The 16,537-nt window shown below is 42.5% G+C and overlaps 1 protein-coding gene and 1 pseudogene across 1 annotated transcript in view; one reads left to right on the top strand and one right to left on the bottom strand.

Annotated features, from left to right (window-relative positions):
- Nucleotides 1-16,115, bottom strand: part of LOC118358060 (ubiquitin-protein ligase E3B-like) — a 39,373-nt gene extending 23,258 nt beyond the window's left edge. The window contains exon 1 of the mRNA XM_035735474.2: nucleotides 15,997-16,115. The gene's annotated coding sequence lies outside the window, so the exon portion shown is untranslated. The remainder of the gene's footprint in view (nucleotides 1-15,996) is intronic.
- Nucleotides 12,429-16,198, top strand: LOC118357818 (BTB/POZ domain-containing adapter for CUL3-mediated RhoA degradation protein 3-like; annotated as a pseudogene).
- The last annotated feature ends 339 nt before the right edge of the window (nucleotides 16,199-16,537 follow it).

Raw genomic sequence — 16,537 nt, 5'->3', positions numbered from 1 at the left:
TGTCCCCATGAGTGACAGAACACTGAGCCAAACACGGCGCAATGCTCCTCTTTTTGCTGGCTCGCCCCACCACCACAGAAAGCACTGTGCTAGGCTGAAACACCTGCATTTTGGAGCTGCCTTACTCAAGAAAACAAAAAAGTATGTATGCAGCTTTATTAGCTCAATGATATATATTATTTTTAATTGTTTGTAAACTGATATGTGACATGTATTACTGCCAAAATAACATGCAAAACAGGCAAGCCCCCCCAAAAAAATATTTATAGATTTTTATTTAATTTATTATTATTATTTTTTGCAAAAAATGTGGGGCTCAGCCCCACCTACCCTGAATGACGGGTCGCCACTGGTAATCGCTGCCAAAGGTGCTTCAACAAAGTACTGAGAAAAGGGTCTGTATACTTATGTAAATGTGATATTTCAGTTTTTTATTGTTAATACATTTGCAAAAATGTATAAAACCTGTTTTTGCTTTGTCATTATGTGATACTTTGTGTGCATGATTGATGTGGGGGGGGAAACTATTTTAAAATGAGGCTGTAACGTAACAACATGTGGAAAAAGTAAAGGGGTCTGAATACTTTCCGAATGCACTGTATATATACTGTATTTATATATTTATACTCCCGACTCGAACATTGCTCATCCTAACATTTTTTTTAAGGTGTTTTTTTTCTCCAACTGATATTCAACACACCAGTCAAATAATTCATTTGTTTGGGATTAATGTAACACACAGGATTAATATCCAGTAATCCATATACTGTGCTCTGTACTATTCAGTCCCCCATGAAATAACACCATACAGTATACACATTCTACTGACCCTACTGTGTATTCCCAACCACACTTTTACCTCGGCACATCAAATGTTTTTTTCTTTGTAAACCAATTTGTAATTTCTAGGCCTACAGCGTATTGCATTCTGACTAATGGAGTGGGTGGGGTAGAAAGTGCTGCTGGGTATTTAGACCACAGTCCCCCAATAAATAAAGTCGTATATAGATTCTACAGACCCTACTGAGTAATCCCAACCCCATTTTAATTTGGCACATAGAATTGTTTTTTTTCTCCTTTTTTTAAGCCAATGTGTAATTTATAGCCCTACAGTGTATTGCATTGTGACCACTGGAATGGGTGGATTATAAAGTGCTGCTGGGTATAACGACCTCAGTCCCCCATTTCTTATCAACAAGCCAATTTGTAATTTATAGGTAGGTCTAAGGTGTATTGCATTGGGACCACTGGAGTGGGTGGAGTAGAATGTGTTGTATTTATGTTACGATAAACTAGGAGTGGTGGATGGAATCCGGCGCAGAGAGCAGGGTTCAGTAGATTGTCAAATGTATTCACCGGCGCATACAAAACGGTCACGCCAACACACAGGGCGCATACAATTTTTACCAGCCCAAACAACAGGACCAAAATAGTCCGGAGAATAAAGACACGAAAAAAACACCATCCAACAGAGTAACAAAAAAACAAGCCCGCACAAATACCCAGTGGGCCTAGTGCCCTTAAATAGCCTACAAACAAACACTAACACAAAACAGGTGTACCCAATTACCCAATAACCAGAAAAAAACGGAAAGGGAATCGATGGCAGCTAATAGGCCGGCGACGACGACCGCCGAGCACCGCCCGAACAGGAAGAGGCACCATCTTAGGCGAGGTTCGTGACAATTTAGACCTCAGTCCTCCATGAAATAACACCATACACAGTGCCTTTAGAAAGTATTCACACCCCTTGACTTTTTCCACGTTGTTGTGTTACAGCCTGAATTTTAAAAGGATTTCATTGAGATTTTGTGTCACTGGCCTACACACGATACCCCATAATGTCAAGTAGAATTAGGTTTTGATACATTTTTACAGATTAATTTTAAAAAAAAATGTAAGCTGAAATGTTTTGGGTCAGTCAGTATTCAAACCCTTTGTTATGGAGTAAAAATGTGCTTAACAATTCACATAAATTGCATGAACTCACTGTGTGCAATAATAGTGTTTAACATACATTTTTTTAAATGGCTATCTCATTTCTGTACCCCACACATACAATTATCTGCAAGGTCCCTCAGTCGAGCAGTGAATTTCAAACACAGATTCAACAACAAAGACTAGGGAGGTTTTCCAATGCCTCACAAAAAAAGGCACCTGTTGGTAGATGGGTACAAAAAAAAGTGGATATTGAATATCCCTTTGAGCATGGTGAAGTTATTAATTACACTTTGGATGATGTATCAATGCACCCAGTCACTAAAAAGATACAGGCGTCCTTCATAACTCAGTTGCCGGAGAGGAAGGAAACTGCCCAGGGATCAAACCATGAGTCCAATGGTGACTTTAAAATAGTTATAGAGTTTAATGGCTGTGATAGGAGAAAACCGAGGAGGGGTCAGCAACATTGTAGTTACTCCACAATACACAACAACAAATTCTTATTTTCAATGATGGCCTAGGAACAGTGGGTAAACTGCCTGTTCAGCGGCAGAACGACAGATTTGTACCTTGTCAGCTCAGCGATTTGAACTTGCAACCACTTGGTTACTAGTCCAACATAAATGGACTTTATGAAAAGAAGGAAGCTTGTACAGAACAAAAAAAATAAATTCTAATGCATTTTGTTCGTAATAATACAGAAGAGTATTAGGACCAAGTGAAGAGAAAAAATACATTAGCTGCGATGCTATATTTCTAGAATGAAGTCCCAATATCTTGAGAATAAAGTGGCAATATTTTGAGAATAAAGTCTAAATTAAATTGTATGAATAAAGTGGCAATATTTTGACAATAAAGTGGCAATATTTCGATATTAAAGTGGTTTGTGCTGTGTGCGCCACCATTGAAATGCCTGAGTTCGATGATCTGGTGAAGCTGTACTTTAGAGGGAAGTAGGGGTGCTGAGGGTGCTTGCTGCACACCCTGAAAAATCTATATATTAATTAAAAAATATATATATGATTTTTTTTCTTTTTTTTTACAAAAGTAGTGCACTGGGCTTTTATTAGTCCTCTATTAGCTGACCGATATCATTTTCTAATGCTTTTAAAACCCTGAAGCCAAGTGCAGAAACTATGGATACAACTTCTTCCATGCTCACACATGATCTTAATTCATATACATGCCAATATAAATCCCTGCATTTAATATCATGCTTCTGTTAGCTGAAACATAATGACAAAATACACTATAATAATTTCCTCCAGTAAGACAAGGGGTGGAGGTCTGTGTATATTTGTAAACAACAGCTGGTGTACGAAATCTAATATTAAGGAAGTCTCAAGGTTTTGCCCGCCTGATGTAGAGTATCTCATGATAATCTTATGGTTCCAGCGGTCACCAGAGGGTAGCAGATACCGTCCTAGAGACATTAACGTCACTCAAGTGTGTCCAATTTACTCATTATGATTTCCCTGTTAAAAGAGGTGTGTTTTCTTTTGTCCTTTGCAGAAGCTTGAATTGTTATCCGTGTGCGTTTGTTCCTTGAGTGAGTTTGCGAGACTTACTGTTTGTTGTTTTTTCAAGTGTACTGTGATCCTGCGGCTACCGTTTCTCTGTAAAAGTATTACGTTTATCCTTAACCACTGATTCCTCGTATGGTCTCTTCTCTGCATCTGGGTCCGACCTTACCACGTCACAGATAAGCAGTAGACCACACTATTTACCAAGAGAGTTTTCATCATAGCTGTCTATATACCACCACAAACCGATGCTGGCACTAAGTCCACACTTAACGAGCTGTATAAGGCCATAAGCCTTACCGGCTCCGACGCTCATCGGATGTGGCAGGGCTTGCAAACTATTACAGACTACAAAGGGAAGCACAGCCGTAAGCTGCCCAGTGACACGAGCCTATCAGACGAGCTAAACTACTTCTATTCTCACTTCGAGGCAAGCAACACTGAAGCATGCATGAGAACTTCAGCTGTTCTGGACGACTGTGTGATCACCGTAGCCGATGTACGACCTTTCAACAGGTCAACATTCACAAGGCCGCCGGAACAGATGGATTACCAAAACGTGTACTCCAAGCATGCGCTGACCAACTGGCAAGTGTCTTCACTGACATTTTCAACCTGTACCTGACTGAGTCTGTACTACCAACATGTTTCAAACAGACCACCATAGTCCATGTGCCCAATAACACTAAGGAAACCTAAATGACTACCGACCCGTAGCACTCAAGTCTGTAGCCATGAAGTGCTTTGAAAGAATGGTCATGGCTCACATGAACACCATTATCCCAGAAACCCTAGACCCACTCCAATTTGCATACCACCCCAACAGATGATACAATCCCTATTGCACTCCGCACTGCCCTTTCCCACTTGGACAAAATAAACACCTATGTAAAAATCCTGTTCATTGACTACCGCTCAGCGTTCAACACCATGGTGCCCTCAAAGCTCATCATTAAGCTAAGGACCCTGGGACTAAACACCTCCCACTGCAACTGGATCCAGGACTTCCTGACAGGCCACCCCCAGGTGGTAAGGGTAGGTAACAACACATCTGTAAAGCTGATCCTCAACACGGAGGCCCTCGGTGGTGCGTGCTCAGTCCCCTCCTGCACTCCCTGTTCACCCATGACTGCACGGCCAGGCACGACTCCAACACGATCACTAGGTTTGCAGATGACACAGCAGTGGTAGGCCTGATCACCGACAACAATGAGACAGCCTATAAGGAGGAGGTCAGAGACCTGTCCGTGTGGTGCCAGGACAACAACCTCTCCCTCAACGTAAGCAAGACAAAGGAGCTGATCGTGGACTAAAGGAACAGGCTGGCTGAACAGGCCCCTATTCTCATCAACAGGGCTGTAGTGGAGCGGGTTGAGAGTTTTATGTTTCTTGGTGTCCACATCGCCAACAATCTATCATGGTCCAAACCCACCAAGACAGTCGTGAAGAGGGCACGACAAAACCTTTTCCCCCTCAGGAGACTGAAAAGATTTGTCATGGGTCCCCAGATCCTAAAAAAGTTCTACAGCTGCACCTTTGAGAGCATACTGACTGGTTGCATCACCACCTGGTATTGCAACTGCTCGGCATCTGACTGTAAGGCGCTACAGAGGGTAGTGTGTACGGCCCAGTATTTCACTGGGGCCAAGCTTCCTGCAATCCAGGACCTATATAATAGGCGTGTCAGAGGAAAGCCCATAAAATTGTCAGAGACTCCAGTCACCCAAGTCATTGACTGTTTTCTCTGCTACCGCATGGCAAGCGGTACCGGAGTGCCAAGTCTAGAACCAAAAGGCTCCTCAACAGCTTCTACCCCCAAGCCATAAGACGGTTGAACAATTAATCAAATGGCCACCGGACTATTACATTTGTTTTGTACACTGCTTCCACTCGCTGTTTATTATCTATGCGTAGTCACTTCACCCCTACCTACATGTACAAATGACCTCTACCTGAACCCTGCACACTGACTCGGTACCTGTACCTCCTGTATATATAGCCTCGTTATTGTTATGTTATTGTGTTACTTTTTATTATTTTTAACTTTAGTTTATTTGGTAAATATTTTCTTTCTTAAACTGCACTGTTGGTTAAGCGCTTGTAAAGTCAGCATTTCACGGTAAGGTCTACATTTGTTGTTTTCGGCGCATGTGACAAATAAAGTTTGATTTGATTTTGATTTGATTGGGAGTACCATAGGGTGGCGCACAATTGGCCCAGTGTTGTTCGGGTTTGGCCGGTGTAGGCAATCATTGTAAATAATAATTTGTTCTTAACTGACTTGCCTAGTTAAAAAAAAGACGTTTTTTTTTACTTTACTCTTTATGTTTTTGACAACTTTTACTTTTACTCCTTTACATTTATATAGCAAATTACATACTTTTTACTGCATACATTTTCCCTGACACCCAAAAGTACAAGTTACATTTTTAATGCTTAGCAGAACAGAACAATTGTCCAATTCACGCACTTATCAAGAGAACATCCCTGGTCATCCCTACTGCATCTGATCTGGCGGACTCACTAAACACAAATGCTTCATTTGTACATGTGTGTTGGAGTGTGCCCCTGGCTATCCATAAATTTACAAAACAAGAAAATCATTCCATCTGGTTTGCTTAATAAAAGGAATTTGAAATGATTTGTACTTTTACTTTTGATACTTAAATATATTTATAACAAAATACCTGTAAATTGGTATAGAATCAGCTTGATCCCCTCTGTCGAAGACACTTGGACCGTATTTATTTATTTTCAGTTATATTATTAACAAACACACCCCAATAACTGACTGTGATCTGGCAGTGTTACTCCACCTTAAAGATTTGCATTTGGCGAAAGTCTCGGCAAACGCATACTCAGGCTGACTGGCTCTCGTTCAGGCAAATGAGAAATAAGTGCACTCAGGCTATCCGGAAAGCCAACGTTAGTTACTTTAAGGAGCAGTTTTCTCTCTGTGGGTCTAACCCCAAGTAGTTCTGGAAAACGGTTAAAAACCTGGAGAATAAACCATCCTCCTCACAGCTGCCCATGTCCCTTAAAGTTGATGATATGGTTGTTACTGACAAGAAGCACACGGCTGAGCTTTTTAATCACCACTTCATTAAGTCAGGATTCCTATTTCACTCAGCCATGCCTCCTTGCCCGTCCCACATTTCCTCATCTCCCACCCCTTCTAATGCGACTAGCCACAAAGCTTCTCCCTCTTTTTCCCCTGCCCCGCTACAAAGTTTCTCACTGCAGGCGGTAAATGAGTCCAAGGTGGTTAAGGAACTCCTTAAACTTGACCCCAAAAAACATCCAGATCAGATGGTTTAGACCCATTCTTCTTTAAGGTTGCTGCACCTATAAATCACCAAGTCTATCTCCAACCTTTTTAACCTGTCTCTCCTCTCTGGGGAGGTTCCCATTGCTTGGAAGGCAGCCACGGTTCATCCTTAATTTAAAGGGGGAGATCAAGCTGATCATAACTGCTATAGGCCTATTTCTGTTTTGCCTTCTCTATCAAAAGTGTTAGAAAAACTTGCCAATAATCAACTGACTGGCTTTCTTGATGTCTATAGTATTCTCTCTGTTATGTAATCTGGTATCCGCTCAGATTATGGATCTGAGCTGATCACTGCAACCTTAAAGGTCCTCAATGATGTCACCATTGCCCTTGATTCTAAGCAATGTTGTGCTGCTATTTTTATTGACTTCGCCAAAGCTTTTGATACGGTAGACCATTCCATTCTTGTGGGCCGCCTAAGGAGTATTGGTGTCTCTGAGGGGTCTTTGGCCTGGTTTGCTAACTACCTCTCTCAAAGTGTGCAGTGTATGAAGTCAGAACATCCGCTGTCTCAGCCACTGCCTATAACCAAGGGTGTACCCCAAGGCTCGATCCTAGGCCCCATGCTCTTCTCAATTTACATCAACAACATAGCTCAAGCAGTAGGATGCTCTCTCATCCATTTATATGCAGATTATACAGTTTTATACTCAGCTGGCCCCTCCCCGGATTTTGTGTTAAACGCTCTACAACAAAGCTTTCTTAGTGTTCAACGAGCTTTCTCTGCCCTTAACCTTGTTCTGAATGCCTCCAAAGTCATGTGGTATGGTAAGAAGAATGCTCCTCTCCCCTCAGGTGTGATTATTATCTCCACAGGGTTTTGAGCTTGAGCTAGTCACCTCATACAAGCACTTGCGAGTATGGCTAGATGGTACGCTGTCCTTCTCTCAGCACATATCAGAGCTGCAGGCTAAAGTTAAATCTAGACTTGATTTCCTATATCATAATTGCTCCTCTATCACCCCAAGCGGAAATACATACCCTGATTCAGATGACCATCCTACCCTCGCTAAATTACAGAGATGTAATTTATAGATCGGCAGGTAAGGGTGCTCTCGAGCGGCTAGATGTTCTTTACCATTCGGCCATCAGATTTGCCACCAATTCTCCTTATAGGACACATCACATCACATCTCTGTATACCCATTCGCAAGACCCACTGGTTGATGCTTGTTTATAAAACCCTCTTAAGCCTCGCTCCCCCATCTCTGAGATATCTACTGCAGCCCTCATCCTCCACATACAACACCCGTTCTGCCAGTCACATTCTGTTAAAGGTCGCCAAAGCACACATCCCTGGGTTGCTCGTTTTTTCAGTTCGCTACAGCTAGCGACTGGAACGAGCTGCAACAAACACTCAAACCCGACAGTTTTATCTCAATTTCTTCATTCAAAGACTCAATCATGGACACTCTTACTGATAGTTGTGGCTGCTTTGCATGATGTATTGTTGTCTCTACCTTCTTGCCCTTTGTGCTGTTGTCTGTGCCCAATAATGGTTGTACCCTGTTTTGTGCTGCTACCATGCTGTGCTGCTGCCATGTTGTGTTGCTACCATGTTGTTGTCATGTTGTGTTGCTACCAAATCAAATCAAAGTGTATTTGTCACGTGCGCTGAATACAACTGGTGTAGCCCTTACAGTGAAATGCTTACTTATAGGCTCTAACCAATAGTACAAAAAAGGTATTAGGTGAACAATAGGCAGGTAAAGAAATAAAACAACAGTAAAAAGACAGGCTATAAAAGTAGCGAGGCTATAAAAGTAGCGAGGCTATAAAAGTAGCGAGGCTACATACAGACACCGGTTAGTCAGGCTGATTGAGGTAGTATGTACATGTAGATATGGTTAAAGTGACTATGCGTATATGATGAACAGAGAGTAGCAGTAGCGTACCATGCTGTATTGTTGTCTTAGGTCTCTCTTTATGTAGCGTTGTGTTGTCTCTCTTGTCGTGATGTGTGTTTTGTCCGATATTTTTATTTTATTTTTAAACCCAGCCTCCGTCCCCGCGGGATAACTTTATCCTTTTGGTAGACCGTCATTGTAAATAAGACTTTGTTCTTTACTGACTTGCCTAGTTAAATAAAGGTTCGATAAAAACAATATAGACTTTTACTCAAGTAGTATTTTACTGGGTGACTTTCACTTTTACTTGAGTCATTTTCTATTAAGGTATCTTTAATTTTACTCAAGTATGAAAATTGGGTACTTTTTCCACCACTGGTAATATCTTTTGAATGAGGTTTCCTTATTACCATACTAAACTGACGTCATAGTTTGTTCTCCTGGCAAATGTCAGGAGACGTGCAGTATTATCATAAGGATACGTTTACTTGTAATACAGAGGAGGAATGGAGGGAAAAGGAGAGGCAGAAGAGGTCAAAGAGAGAGAGGGAGGAAGAGGGTGGCTTGAGTCGGTTAAAAATTGCGGGAAAAGGGGAGATGTTAAAGAATGGTAGAAAGTGTAAGCAGAGTGAGCTGAAGACAGGAGGAGAAATGGAAGTGAATGAGTGTAACGGATGTGAAATAGCTAGCTAGTTAGCGGTGGTGCGCGCTAAATAGCGTTTCAATCGGTGACGTCACTTGCTCTGAGACCTTGAAGTAGTGGTTCCCCTTGCTCTGCAAGGGCCGCGGCTTTTGTGGAGCGATGGGTAACGATGCATCGTGGGTGACTGTTGTTGTTGATGTGTGCAGTGTCCCTGGTTCGCGCCCGGGTATGGGCGAGGGGACAGTTTAAAGTTATACTGTTACATGAGGGCGAAGGTGTGGTGATGTTCTCTGAGCCTGAGGCTTGCACCGAGGGTCAGGATAAAGATGAGTCTGTGACAGTTGGAGTGAAGTTTTTGGAAAAAGTGTACCCTTGCCTTTTGGCTGATCCATTTGTGGTTTCAGGGTGGGTGAAAACAGAGTTGGATGCCGTGGAATCGGTGAGGGTAACCAGAAGTGGTATTGTGATAATTGGTTGTGTTTCTGCTGATCAGAGGGTGAAGGCGCTCCACGTTAAATGAATGGGGCAAGAAATGTGAATTGTTTTGCTCTCAAGAAAAGGGCACTATTGAAAGGAGTGATTACTGTTAGCAGTAAATGTAAAAGTTTTCCAACTGAAGGGGAAGATTCCCGGTGTTTGTGATGCTCGTCGTTTAGTGCGACACAGACAGGGTGGCGTGAGTGGTGAAACAGAAGAGTCGTTGTCTGTTCTTTTGAGTTTTGATTTTGAGTCTTTGCCCGACAAAGTGATATTAGGATATATAAGTTATCCTGTACGAGCTTTTGTGCCGAATGCATTAAGTTGTTACAGGTGTCAAGCTTAAGGGCAGCAGTGTGTAGGTGGGAGGTTCTTAGGTGGGAGAAGTTATTTTTTCTTTTTTTTCACCTTTATTTAACCAGGTAGGCCAGCTGAGTTCTCATTTACAACTGCGACCTGGCCAAGATAAAGCAAAGCAGTGAGACAAAATCAAACAACACAGAGTTACACATAAACAGTCAATAACACAATAGAAAAATCTATGTACAGTGTGTGCAAATCTATAAGAGTAGGGAGGTAGGCAATAAATAGGCCATAGAGGTGAAATAATTACAATTTAGCATTAATACTGGAGTGATGGATGTGTAGATGATGATGTGCAAGTAGAGATACTGGGGTGCAAAAGTGCAAGAGGGTAAGTAATAATATGGGGGTGAGGTAGTTGGGTGGGCTATTTACAGATTGCCTATGTACAGGTACAGTGATCGGTAAGCTGCTCTGACAGCTGATGCTTAAAGTTAGAGAGGGAGATATAAGACTCCTGTTTCAGTGATTTTTGCAATTCGTTCCAGTCATTGACAGCAGAGAACTGGAAGGAAAGGCAGCCAAAGTAAGTGTTGGCTTTGGGGATGACCAGTGAAATATACCTGCTGGAGCGCGTGCTACGGGTGGGTGTTGCTGTGGTGACCAGTGAGCTGAGATAAGGCCTAGCATAGACTTATAGATGACCTGGAGCCAGTGGGTTTGGCAACGAATATGTAGTGAGAGCCAGCCAACGAGAGCGTACAGGTCGCAGTGGTGGGTAGTATATGGGTCTTTAGTAACAAAACGGATGGCACTGTGATAGACTACATCCAATTTGCTGAGTAGGGTGTTGGAGGCTATTTTTTAAATTACATTGCCAAAGTCAAGGATCGGTAGGATAGTCAGTTTTATGAGGGTATATTTGGCAGCATAAGTGAAGGATTGCGCAATAGGAAGCCGATTCTAGATTACATTTTGGATTGGAGATGCTAAATATGAGTCTGGATGGAGAGTTTAGAAGTGTGCAGAAGGGCATGAGCCAAAGGAATGTGTAGCATTTGGGAAAGTAGTGGTATGTGTTAATTGTAGGGGTGCCCATGGGGTTGGGGATCAGAAATGTCCCGTGCGAGAGAGGCAGGTTGAGGTTTCCAGGGTTGGAGTAGAGCAGAAGTTGTCATATGCTGAGGCAGTGAAGAAAGTAGAGGAATATGTGTCATGGGGAGGGGATCCTGAGAGAGTAGTAGATCTGTACCAGTACAGAGGGAGACGCCAACAAGTGATATATGTTTCAGTAAGATTGGATTTTTGGCATTTATAGCAATGGTTATCAACTGTACTGCAGGGATGGAACGTAACTCGCAGAAAATTGAGGTTGTGGTGGCAGCTGCAGAGAGGTATTTGGGTGTGCAATACTTTACCTCAGAAAAGTTACAGGGTGTGTTAAGGTGGGGTTGTCTCATCCTTTTAGGTTGTTGGCCTGAAGTGGGACAAAATAGATTTATATAGTGGAGTAGGGTGGTGTTATATTTTAACATTATTATTTTGTATTTTTTTTGTGAGTGTTGTAGATTGTAGGGTATTTGTTTATTTATTTATTTTTTCAAGCAAAGTATAAGGGAGTTATACTCCAGTCTAGTAGTTGACGGTAATGCAACATTTGTTGAATGCAAACCGCCGTTAAACATAATCACATAAGAAGTTCCGCTGGCAAAAAGTGTCCGGAAGTGGGTGATTCCTGACTCGGGCTGGTGCTAGATTACCTAAATCTGTTTGGGGTGGGTTCTATGGTAGATATGACTGAATAATGTTATTGTTCTAAATCACATGGTAGTTAGCTAGCACTTTCGGGAATAGAAAACATTGAATCAATGATCACTCATTTGTCAAATGTGGGACATTCTTGTCTCTTTGGCCTAACGTTAGCTAGTCTTCTTGGTTTAGCCCAGTATTGGACCTTACATGTTCTGTTTAAAGGGGGAATTGGGCCTGGAAGCCAAAACAATCAAATATTCAATCTAAACATGATTCGGTTCTCATTTGCGGTACTGTATGTTGTTGTTTTTTATATCACGTCAAAATAATTTCACAAATGCAAAATACACCGTTCCTATACATTGTTTTAACAGTTAAAGCTGACAGTATTTTTCAGTGGCTTCTATTCCATTTACACAAAGGTGTTCGGAGATGCAGATAGCGAAGTTAGTTAGAACAGGTCGTCCAGTGTCTTCCACTGTAACATGGAAATATGGCCGTGTGGGAACTCTAAACCTATAAAAGGTGTGTACTAATTTAAACTTTTTGGAAAATTATTTGTCGCTGATTTTTAAAGATACGTTCCTTATGTTTCCCAAACCGTACCGCAAGCGATGCGTTTTAACGTTCAGAACGAACGTTTGGGCTCTTTTAACAACACTCCTGCGGCCAACCCCGGTCAGAAGGTATTATCGTCAATAGGCGCTACTATGAATGGGTTATCCTATAGTTAACTGGGGGGAGTCTAGTTATGTCTAGAATATAAAGCTCTGGTTATGTATGTGACCTGTGGCCAAAACAAAAGTTAGCTGCCATTAACTGGGGAAGATGACCAACTGTGAGAATTGAGAATCAAATTGGTTTTGGGTTAGGCCATAGCAGGTCCTACCTACTGTATCTAGCTCATCCTTTCAGATCTCAAGTCTTGAAGCTTGGGGTCAATGTGGGTTTGAATGGACTGGTTTTCCAATGCCAACCTGTCCATGCGGCTCATTGTCTTGTTTGTCGTCTTGACACTTGACTTGGTGATGTTGTAGGCACAACCGTTACAGGAAGAGATGTCAGGAGAGAGCGTGGTGAGCTCGACAGTGCCGGCGGCTACAACCCGGACCACCTCCTTCAAGTGATCCAGCTCCAAGTATGTGAAGCTGAACGTGGGCGGGGCGCTCTACTACACCACCACGCAGACCCTCACCAAGCAGGACACCGTGTTCAAGGCCATGTTCAGCAGCAAGATGAAGGTCCTCACAGATAGTGAAGGTACTGTATCTGTCAGACATCAGTGGCACCAGAACGCATGGTTGGAGGGATCCAGAGTGTCTGAGTGAGGAGTCTTTGTAACATGCTTCTGTATTTTGCTATCCTGGTCCGAGGTCTGTCTGTGCTGTCTTGCCAACTCCTAAATATCCATTGTCAAGACGAGCATGACAACGAGCCTAGGAATTGGCTATGAGCAATTCTTCAGGAACAGAGTGATGCTAAGTCTCATCTTTTTCACTTTAAAATGTATGTGAAACAAAAATCAATGATTGCAGAGTTAAACAAACCATAGAACTCTATGCACAATGACTACTTTTAACCATTTCCACAGACATTTTTACCAAAAAAAAACGTTTACTTCAAGAACAGGGATGGTTTGTGCTGTTGGTGCCATCATTCTGTTATCAAACTTTGCATCTGCACTGTTCTTTAAGTAAATGTGTTGGTAAAATTTTCTGTGGAAATTGTTCAAAGTCATCCATAGTCATCCAAAGTCATTGTGCATAGAGTTGTATGGTTTATTTAACATAGAGAACATTGTTTTTTGTTTGGGATGCATTTTTAAAGCGAGAACTCTGAGTCTTAGCATCACTACCATGGAATTGCCCCCATACACTAATTACAAATGAAAGTGGTCTCTAATCTGGTGCTTGTCCCTTTCTAGGCTGGATCTTGATTGACCGGTGTGGGAAACACTTTGGGACAATTCTGAACTACCTTAAGAGATGGAGTGGTGCCACTCCCAGAGAGTGGCACCACAGGAGACTGAGGAGATGCTGGCTGAGTCCAAGTACTATCTGGTCCAGGGCCTGGCTGATGAGTGTCAGGCTGCCCTTCAGGTAACCCCTCACCCTCAAGACTGGTCTTTTCTCCTGTCACACCTCTTTACACCCTTTTCACACTACTGAGCTGAGCCAAGCTGCACTGCACTGATTTGGTTATGCAGCCACCATAGTCGCTTGAATTGTGTTGGAAAGGACCATGTCAAAATGAAAATATTAGAGCCAGTACGGTTTTGGTCGGCACAATGGTGTGAAATAGTTTAAGTCTCATCCCTGCACCCACACTCTGCCTTTGTATAGCTCTACTTCCTCCCACTGCCTCTACCTCCTACAAATATATCATTACTGGCCCAGCCAACCCACCCAATCTGTTATAGGATCTATGTCCAAATTCATATTGATTCTGGACAAAATCTCTCTTTACCGTCTCATGTTTTTATTGGTGTTCTAGAACAAAGAGTCGTACGAGCCGTTCTGTAAACTTCCCCTGGTGACATCATCGACGGAAGATCACAGACTCATTGCCACCTCTGATAAGGTATCATTGACTGAGTCAGGCATCAGAGTGAAGGACTTTACTAGGGAAGATCTAGTCTCACATATTGAATATTTACTGGCATCTTCCTCTGTTGTTTTGTCTCTACACAGCCTACTGTCAAACTGTTACACAACAAAAGCAACGATAAATACTCCTACACCAGGTGAGACTCTTACGTCTACAAAGACAAATTGGCAGTGAATTATGGTTCCGTTGAAGTCGGAAGTTTACATACACCTTAGCCAAATACATTTCAACTCAGTTTTCACAATTCCTGACATTTAAACCCAGTAAATATTCCCTGTCTTAGGTCAGTTAGGATCACTACTTTATTTTAAGAATGTGTAATGTCAGAATAATGGTAGATAATTATTTATTTCAGCTTTTATTTCTTTCATCACATTCCCAGTGGGTCAGAAGTTTACATACACTCAATTAGTATTTGGTAGCATTGTCTTTAAATTGTTGAACTTGGGTCAAACTTTTTGGGTAGCCTTCCACAAGCTTCCCACAATAAGTTGGGTGAATTTTGGACCATTCCTCCTGATAGAGCTGGTGTAACTGAGTCAGGTTTGTAGCCTCCTTGCTCGCACATGCTTTTCCAGTTCTGCCCACAAATGTTCTATGGGATTGACTTCTTTGTGATGGCTACTCCAATACCCTGATTTTTTTTTTGTCCTTAAGCCATTTTTCCACAACTTTGGAAGTATGGTTGGGTCATTGTCCATTTCGAAGACCCATTTATTTTCGACCAAGCTTTAACTTCCTGACTGATGTCTTGAGATGTTGCTTCAATATATCCACATAATTTTCCATCCTCATGATGCCACTTCACAAAATAGCAAAGCACCCCCACAACATGATGCTGCCACCGCCGTGCTTCACATTTGGGATGGTGTTCTTCGGGTTGCAAGCATCCCCCTTTTCCTTCCACACATAACGATGGTCATTATGGCCAAACAGTTCTATTTTTGTTTCATCAGACCAGTGGACATTTCTCCAAAATGTATGATCTTTGTCCCCATGTGCAGTTGCAAACTGTAGTCTGTCTTTTTTTCTGGCGGTTTTGGCGCAGTGGCTTCTTCATTGCTGAGCTGTCGATATAGGACTCAGTAACTCTGACGACAACATGTCAAAGAACATCGAGCTGTTTAGCAAGCTGTCCTTAACAAGGACGTGATCGGCGATGAGATCTGCTGCTGGTCCTTATATGGCCAGGGCCGCAAGATCGCCGAGGTGTGCTGCACCTCTATCGTCTATGCCACCGAGAAGAAGCAGACCAAGGTAACGCAAGTGAATCATACTCTGAGACGGCTTATAGTGGGATGTCGTCATTAAGATATTTTAATCAGCACAAACTAGGCAAGTACATCATGTATCTGGCCTCCATCTCTGATGACAGAACTGATTCATCCTCTTTAGTAAATTATTTCAATTTATGAGTTGGTTGTCTCTAACCTTCTGTTAGCATAAAATAGAATACTTTAATATGCCGTTGTGACTTTTTTTTTTTTTTTTTAAGTACAGGCGTACTTTGCGTTCAGATAACATAATACCCAGGCAGACAGACATACATAAATGCATATATATCCACTCCCCTACCGTTCCAGGTGGAGTTCCCTGAGGCGTGGATCTACGAGTAGCCCATCAACATCCTGCTGTACGAGTCCCAGGACGGGAGGGGTCCTGACAACGCTCTGCCGCCGGCCACTCGCACCACCTGGACGAAGACGAGGAGCGCGTTGACAGGGTGCGCAGGGTCCACGTGAAGCGGCCCGACGACCGCACACACCACCACCAGTAACCCCTGACTGACCTCGACCTTCCAAAGCACGGCCCTAAATGTCCGACCCTGGGGACTCAGTGGAACTCTTCCGTGCCTTACTTCCAGTGCCTCTCCTTCTCCCTCTTCTTCCCCACTCCTACTCTCACACAGGAGCTCACTGCTGAGGATGAGAGACGAGTTGAAGCGTAGTGTGATGTGGTGAAGTTGATTCACGTGTGTTCATCTTGTTGTGTGTAGTGCTCTGAGGATTTTTAGTTTTCTTTTTCTCGGTTGGCGGTTGCAGAGTTTGGAGGTGATGATTTGTTTTTCTACTGTGCGTGACTGTAACTAGGATTGCTAATGGGACTGGAAATGTGT

The sequence above is a fragment of the Oncorhynchus keta genome, chromosome 25 (assembly GCF_023373465.1).
Source record: "Oncorhynchus keta strain PuntledgeMale-10-30-2019 chromosome 25, Oket_V2, whole genome shotgun sequence".
NCBI classification, from domain to species: domain Eukaryota; kingdom Metazoa; phylum Chordata; class Actinopteri; order Salmoniformes; family Salmonidae; genus Oncorhynchus; species Oncorhynchus keta.
Note: the sequence above shows the minus strand (reverse complement) of the source record. Positions and strands in the feature narration are given on the sequence as shown.